This window comes from Silene latifolia, chromosome 10, assembly GCF_048544455.1.
Source record: "Silene latifolia isolate original U9 population chromosome 10, ASM4854445v1, whole genome shotgun sequence".
NCBI lineage: Eukaryota > Viridiplantae > Streptophyta > Magnoliopsida > Caryophyllales > Caryophyllaceae > Silene > Silene latifolia.
In genome coordinates this window covers 71,898,132-71,906,843 of record NC_133535.1, presented here as the reverse complement: position 1 = coordinate 71,906,843, position 8,712 = coordinate 71,898,132, and the positions used below count along the sequence as shown (strand labels likewise).

The following is an 8,712-nucleotide window of genomic DNA, read 5'->3' as shown; positions in this document are numbered from 1 at the left end:
TGCCAGGTGAACTCCATTGTGATACTATACCACAATCTTTTAGGTGTGAATCAAATTCAATATTTAGATACTCACCACCACGGTCGGACCGTAACGTCTTTATTTTTTTATCCAATTGGTTCTCTACTTCTTTTTGAAACTCTTTGAACTTGTCAAAGGCTTCACTTTTGTTCTTCATTAAGTAGACATACCCATATCTACTTAAGTCATCAGTAAAAGTAATGAAGTAGTGAAAACCTCCTCTAGCGGTGATGGTTAATGGTCCACACACATCCGTGTGTATGAGAGCCAAAACCTCACTAGCTCGTGTCCCTTTTCCCGCAAAAGGTGCACGAGTCATCTTGCCTAAAAGGCAAGACTCGCATGTACCATAAGATTCGAAACCAAATGGTTTGAGCACTTTTGATGAAGCAAGTCTCTTAATGCGTCTTTCGTTTATGTGGCCTAAACGACAATGCCAAAGGTAGGATTCGTTTGGATCACCCTTTTTGAGCTTTTTAGTTTCCATATGATAAACGTCATTAACATCATTTAAAACATAAATGCCTCCAATTGAAATGGCCTTGCCATAAACCACATCATTTAAAGAAAATGTACAACACTTGTCCTTAATCATAAAACAAAAGCCTTCCGCGTCTAACGCGGAAATGGAGATGATGTTCTTAGTTAAAGTTGGTACAAAATAACACTTATTTAAATACAACTCTAAACCACTAGCTAAAGTGAGCACATAGGTCCCTACGGCAACGACGGCTACTCTAGCTCCATTGCCCATGCGGAGATCCACATCACCTTTTGCTAGTGCTTGCACGTCCCTTATACCCTGCAAATGGTTACAAAGGTGAGAGCCACATCCTGTATCAAATACCCAAGTGGAAGTACAAGCATAATTAACGTCTATCACATAGAGAGAGGAAATCATACCAATAGGCGTCACACGCCCTTCCTTGAGATCCTCCAAGTATTTGGGACAACTCCTCCTATAATGCCCCTTCCCATTACAATGGAAACATTCGGCCTTGGAGAGCTTGACACTTTTTGCCTTGGGATTGCCATTCACAACGGCCTTTCCCTTTCCCTTGTCAATTTTCTTTGACGATTTCTTGAATTGGGACTTTTCTTTCCCTTTTCCTTTCTTGACTCCAAGAGACATGTTCTTTAACTTCATGGTTAAAACATCTCCCTTTTCACTCCCACTAGCCTCCATATCCCTCTCCGCTTGGGTGAGGAGTGCATGAATTTCATGGTAACTCTTATCCATGTCATTCATGTTGTAGTTTACCCTAAAGTGGGCAAACTTGGTGGGGAGTGAGTGAAGGATACGGTCCACCACAAGAGTTTTAGGAATCTTACACCCTAGACGCTCTAGGATGTCAACATATTCGACCATTTTAAGGACATGGGGACCAACCTTTTGGCCCCTCTCAAGCTTACCTTCAAAGAAGCGTGCCGCCGCATCGTATTGATGGACTTTAGGTGTTTGTGAAAACATAGTGATCATACGAGTGAATATCTCGTAAGCATTTAAAGAAATGCATGATAGCTTGAGCTTTGGCTATATTGACCATATCAACACATTCTTGATATCATTCAACATCCTCACATAGTCATCATGGGCGGTCCGCACCGCCGATGAAGCTCTTGCACCGGGCTCGATTGGAGGAGCATCGGTCAAGTAAGTGAGCACATTGTCGGACAACGCGGCACTTTTGATGTTGGATTCCCATTCAAGAAAGTTACTACCGTCATCTTTTAAAATACATTTGTCCATTACGGACCTTAGCCATGAATCTTTGCCTAGTGAAGTAGTCGATGGAGTTGATGAAGTTGCCATTGCGAATTAAAATGCTACAACAAAAAGGAAAAATTAACATTCATTGTTTTAAAAAATTACTTGTAAAAACATGTTTAGCAAGTTTTAGCATTTATATAATGACCTCCCACTAAATTATATAAATGATTCCAAGACCCAAATATTAAACAAAAACGAGCATCGCTTGGGCGAAACATCTCATAATTGCGTAAATTCGGTAAGTCACGTTGACTAATTCTACCTCTAGAACTCTTGGTCGACAAATTTCCTCAAATTCATCTACTAGCCCCGGAACACAAGACCGTCTTATATCCCGTTGAGTCCAACCAATTTTGGCGTGTGATAACCGCTTACCACCCTACTTACCCAAGGTAAAAAGAGAACACCCCGCTTGGGCGAGCGTGGCTCTAATGAACAAGAGATTCATAGGTGTTACTAATTGGTAAGGCTAATCTCAATTTTAGTTATGTGAGAGATCTTGTCAATTTAGTCATAAATTCCCTATAAGTGAACTAAGTGGGCGAATGTAAATGACGTGAATTGACAACCGTGAAAATAAAATGCATGTGAATGGCGATTTTGGCATGCGCGAAAATAAAACAAGCAAACATGTAAGCATATGAATAAATCCTAGTATGGCCTCCTAGTTAATAAAAAACTAGTCTATTATATTTCGGAAACCAACTACTTGGTCCCTTGCCTCTTCATTCCATAAGTGGCTCTTCCTTGTGGGATTTGGAACACCTTCCAAAAAAATAGACTCCGTCTCGTTGTAATCCGTCTTTTGGAAACGCCGGTAAAATAACTATTACAAATGAATTACATAGCTATTCCTATTATACATTAATTAATAAAATGAATAAAATGAATAAAACTATTAATTAATTACAAACCGACGATACGAGATCGTATTTAATTACAAACAAATCGATATTCTCATTCATTTCGGGTAATAACGATTAAAATTAACTAGGCCATACTAGGTACAAAAGATAAATACTTTAAATAAATGACAATCATTCATTCAACTTAAATAAATATGCTTAAAATGCTGTAAATATGATGCCAAAATCGCCCTACCTATCATTCATTGGTATCCATCTCGGTTTTTGTGGATTTAATCGATTTTTAACATGTAAAAATCAATAATTAACTCTTAAATCTCATTTAAGTCCAAACTAATTGTCCAAGTTGTTTTGAACCTCAAAATTAGTCCTCACTAATTTTATGATAAATAATTAGTTTGATTTGGTGATATTTTGCTAATTTAATCGGTAAAATCATAATATTTAAGTAAAAATCCAAAATCATTGAAACATTACCCAAAAAATTGAAACAAAAATTTTTAGAATTCTTGAACACTCCCAAGAACACCAAAATGTCAGAAAAATTGCCCAAAAATTCCGGATAAATTTTGTGAAGAAAAAGATCGATATTTATCGGTTTTTAACCACTAAAACCAATAAACATCAAAACAAAGTGAAAACACACATGCAAAATCACTTTTGACATTTAAATAATATTCTTAAATGTACATAAATTTATCATGGGCAGAATCAAAAAAATTCGAAATTATGATTAATTAATTGGACTTTTATCGACTTTTTACTCAAAAAATCAATAAACATGCAAAAATCCGAATCAACCTTCAAATTTTTGCATACAATCAGTAGAAAACATGCATGAACTACCATAAACAATCCATGCACCGAATCAACATTTAACTAATTTTAGTCAATTTTTCACTAAAATGCGACATTTTGACTCGGTTTTCTACCAAAAATCATTAAAATTAGCAAAATTACTTCACAAATCACCAAAAAATTCCACAAACCTTTTGAGATCAGTAGGTATGCATGTCCCAAAAATTTCGTGCTAAAACCTCGTCTAACACAATTTTTGAGTTTTTACTAATTATCTCATAATTCATTAAAATGCTTAAAATCAACATGCAAATTACAAGCCTAAGCTCTGATACCACTTGAAAGATCATAGATCCATATTAGACTCTCTAATAAAATAAATTTATCTCATAAATTGTTGTTTATGTGATCTATGTAACATGCATGCTAATATGAAAGCATAAAAAGAAAGTATAAGGAAAAACAATTTCTTTACATTGAATATAAGGTAAAATGGGCACAAATTAGTTCTCCTTACTAATTTGTTCTTGAGCTAAAATAATGTGGATGATCCTCCTTGAAAAATCTTTAACTAGAAAGTCTCCTCCAAGTAGCACCCAAGAACTACCCAACAATATTAACAAGTATGAACTAGTAACTTATTAATATGTGCCCTTGATAATAATACTAGTAATATTACTAACTTTTCTTAGTAATAATGTATACTAGAGAATTATTGTAGAGAGATAGAAGAAGTCTGTTCACATGCAAAAATGAAATGAATTGTGTAAGAGAGGTAGTGTGAAGTAGTGAACAAATATATGGAGTGTGTAAGGAGGAAAAGGATGTGGCGGGTGGAGTCATCAAGTGGACACATTTTTTTGTCTTATAATTTTATCTTACATCACATGCAAAATCTAGTATAAGATATATATTATGGTAGTATACAAAATAAGGTAAAATGATTATGTGAGTAATCATCCATTACACTTATTTTACACGGTCCACATGACCATATACGGGTCCATGTTGGTTTTTATATTTGTCGCACAAATCCGTGTAATTTTCATTTTAAACATCGTATCATGTTTAAATGCTTCCATAATTAATTCGTCCAATTCACTCCGTAAATATACGTGTACCACTACACATATTATTTACGTACTAATATTAATCACATTAATCAATTAGTACTATTTTAGTAAATTAACAGTTAATTAACTAAAATCCATTTCCCAAAACTTATTATTTAATTATCGCATAATTAAATAATAACTGCCGCTCCTCGAGTTCGCAACTCGAAATCTCTCTAATAATAATCGACTAACCTCTTAGTCTATAAATCAAGGGACTAAATAAATTGTATCTCATACAATTAATTAGTTATCAATTGGGGTTCGTTCCTTTAGGTGTGACCGAAAGGGGTCAGTTGATCACCGCTGTCTCACGACAATAATGTCAAACTCTAGTCAGCCAACCGTTATCGATTTACGTTAATCAACTGACGAGGATCAAATAATTAAATATCTGATGATATTCTATTAATGAGATTTATTATATTAATGCGCTATTGTGGAGGACACTAACTCCAACAGTATAGAAGCTCAACTCATTGAGCTGGAGACTCAAATAGCTCAGCTAGCTGCTGAGTCGAATAGCAGGCAACCAGAGGAGGTGTACTTTACCGAGAGTAGTCTTTCCCATGGAAGAACCGAGTTGCCTAGCGCTATTAATGATTTGGATGACTCGGATTACGAAGATCTATCCGAAAATGAAGTGAGTTTGCACTGCAAAATTCACTCGATCGAGTAGTTCAATGTACTCGATCTGGTGAAAATCAGGAAGAAACCCTTCGATCGAGTGGTTTGGCCAGTGAGAGCATTGATTCGTCATGTGGGTTTGTTTTAGATGACGATTTTGATGATGATAATGGTTACGGTGAATCTCCCCTTTTCAAAGCCGAGTTAGATGCGCTTGAGGCTGCGATTTACGGGACGGAATCCACTGAGGAGGGTAATGAGAAGACAGCTGAGTCGGTAATTGCTCCTAGCATGGATGAGGTAATAAATTCTTTTGTCAATGATTCCATTGAGAGCAACCCACCTGAGGTAGTTAGCGATAATTTTATTGTTATTCATATTAATAGTACGCTACCTCGTATGACTCGTGTTTCTTCTTTTAATTCCATACCCCCTCCCAGTTGGTCAATTAATTTAACGATTTTTCACCGTTCTTATCATTTCAATTTTGTTAATCTGAAACGATATCCTAATTTATTGTTAATTGCTCCTGAGCTCCTTTATTTTGTGGACAAATTTAGGAGCTGTCATAGGAAATTTGTTAGGTTTAAACAGTTGTACATTTTAATTTCCTATATCTTTATTCCACTGTGGTGCTACTTACATTTTTGTGTAGCACATGCGCAGCAGTTTGATCGGTTGCTGCGCGCTTTGAGTTGTTTTGACTGTGACTGATTGGAGAGGCCCGAAGAAAAGAAGGTCGAGCTGGGACCTGTCTGAAACTAGCGCTACCCGGGAGGCAACCCGAATATTTATTTTAGTTGTTTTTCAAACATTGCATTTTATTTCAGTTTTAGTTGTAATAATTGGTCTTCGTACCATAGACTATTCGGCTAAGCTTGTTTTGTTAGTTTTGCGGGCTGTTTTGATGCGTCTTTGCCGGAATCCACTGAGGATGACTCGATCGAGTACTTTTTGTACTCGATCGAGAACTTTTGCTGCTAATTTCACTCGATCGAGTATTTATTTTACTCGATCGAGTACCTGCAAAGAGAGAAGTCTTCGATCGACCACTATTCCTCTCGATCGAGCTGTTTTTGATGCCCATTCCACTCGATCGATTATTATTCCCTTTCGATCGAGTGGTTTTGACTTAGATTCGCTTCTTGTGACGGTATTTGGCAGCTATTTGCGACCTCCCACGTTGTTGGCTGGTTTGGGGAGGTCCCTATTTCGCGTTATCTTGTAAGTTTTCCGCATCTCCACTCTTTCTCTTTTCGTTTGCATTTTCTTTCCCTGTTTTGGTACAATGAGGGCATTGTACGGTTTGGTTTGGGGAGGTTATGCATCCATATCTCTGTCTGCATATTGTTTTTATTGCATTTCTGTAATCACGTTTAATTTTTCCGCTTGCATTTGTTATTTTCATAAAATTCAAAGAAATTCAAAAATCTCATAAAAATAGAAAAAAGAGAAAAAAATTCAAAAAATTCATGTTTATTTTAGCATATAGGTTGAGTCATAATGGTAGATTTCAATGATGAAATTGCACTGCATTTGTCTTTTTGCTTACGCCTTGCATTGAACTATATATTCTTTTAGCTTTGTCTTTTGCATATCTACGAGTTTATGTTAAAATTTAGCTGAACAAATAGACTTGACCTGAAATTTTGGCAACCTACTTATAATTTCTAAGGAATTAGAGCCGTATAAACTGGTGTCATTTATGACCGGTTTCATGTAGGATTGTGAGTAGTTACTCCTTGCATAGCATGTTCATCAATTTGCACATATATGAAATCAATTGCTTTTTGCCTGCATACATTCGGGTTAGTGGTTGGTGTCACATGCAGGGAGATGCTTACAATTTCCCTTTCTTTCATTTTTACCCATTTAAACTCCACATTAACCAAATTTGCTTGTTGACCCTTAACTACATTCCAAATTTAGCCTGCCTTGTCAAGCTAGTTTAGATTGTTTTGCGGTATATAATTTATTGTGCCAAGTTTGGCTTGTATCCATTGATTTGGAGTTGGTATTTTATGAAGAAAATGAGGATGACAAAAGAACAAAAAAAATAGAAAAAAAAAAGATTCCGAAAAGATAAAAGAAAAAAAGATGTTGTTTGATGAGACGGTTTCACTCCTATGCTATATTTACATTTATTGAGGAGTATTTTCAGTTCGGTTTGGTGAGTTTTGTGTTAAATGAAGGGCATTGTGCTTAATTCTATAATTGAGTTGGAAACGGATGCTGTCATATGGTTTTGTTTAGGTACTAGCTTGGCCGCCTATACCTCCACATTTCCATAAATGTTTTGCCTTTTCTTACCCATTACCTCACTTTACCATATTTTTGTAAGCCCTCGGCTGTGTCAGACCTTGTTTGGTTGGAATGTGTGTACAGTAGCTAGAATTGTTTATGTGGGTCGTAGTCTAGGTGATCGACTATTTTTCTTTCACTCTTACATACGTATTCACCCTTTGCTTCATGAGAGAAGAGTGACCCGTGAGAGTCCATTATTAAAAGTCTTGCAAGGTCAACGGTTCAGCTTTATTATAAACATCTTACAACTCGTTTGCATTTGACTGTTTGCTATAAGTGTTAGTTTCCTTGCATTAAATTGGTTTAAGTGGGCATTTGTAGCTAACTCTGAGTTATCTTTTCCATTCCATTAGTTTGCATTTAGTTTACTCGAGGACGAGTAAAGGTTTGGTTTGGGGAGATTTGATAAGTGCATTTTATATAGTCCTTTTTGGCCTTTCTATGCACGTATTTCTATGCTATTATCGTAGTTTTATGCTACGAAATGCCCCGAATATGCTACTTTGGTGTGTTTTGTTCTATTTGCAGGAATGGACCAGAAAGTAGTGAACTCAAGCCTTTTTACCATCCGTTTTGCATGCATTTGGAGGAAGAGTGAATTTGGAGCGGAAATGTTGCTGTTATGGGATGCGTGAAGCCGTTCCGGGAGATAAATAATCAAGTCAAAGCTGAAAACTAACGAACAAGTAGCTGTTGGAGTCATAGTTCACTCGATCGAGTACTTTACTAGTCGATCGAGTGGTTTTGGATCAAATAATAGGTCGATCGAGTACTTTATTTACACGATCGAACAGTGTCAATTTAGTGTTTACTCGATCGAGTATTTATTCTGCTCGATCGAATTGTTTGAGTCTGATTCTGCTCGATCGAGTGGTTTTAAATCACTCGATCGAGTGGTTTCTCTAATGGACTCAGGCTTTTTGTTTTATTTCGTCATTAGGGTTAATAAAATCGTCTTTCCTATAAATAGGAAGACGATAGAATAGTTTAATCATCATCTAATATTGGATCGAACGCTGCTTTTATCCTGTTACTTTGTTCTTCTCTTTATTTCCGGATCTACTGTAACTAATTCTTTTCCCTTTCTCTCATTATATTTAATGTTTATTTCTCTCTTTATTTCTATTCTTCCCACTATTATGTCTAGCTAATTTCTCTGCTAGGATTAGGTGATTCGATGGACTGTCGTTAATTGCTAATTAGATTCATAGGT

The 8,712-nt window shown here is 36.1% G+C and overlaps 1 long non-coding RNA gene across 1 annotated transcript; it reads right to left on the bottom strand.

Annotated features, from left to right (window-relative positions):
* Positions 1–610: 610 nt before the first annotated feature.
* On the bottom strand, positions 611–4,019 carry LOC141609028 (uncharacterized). Its single transcript, XR_012527146.1, has 3 exons — positions 3,932–4,019; positions 925–1,848; positions 611–823 (listed from the first exon to the last, which is right to left on the bottom strand). It is a non-coding gene; the product is annotated as an uncharacterized LOC141609028 (long non-coding RNA).
* Positions 4,020–8,712: the final 4,693 nt, after the last annotated feature.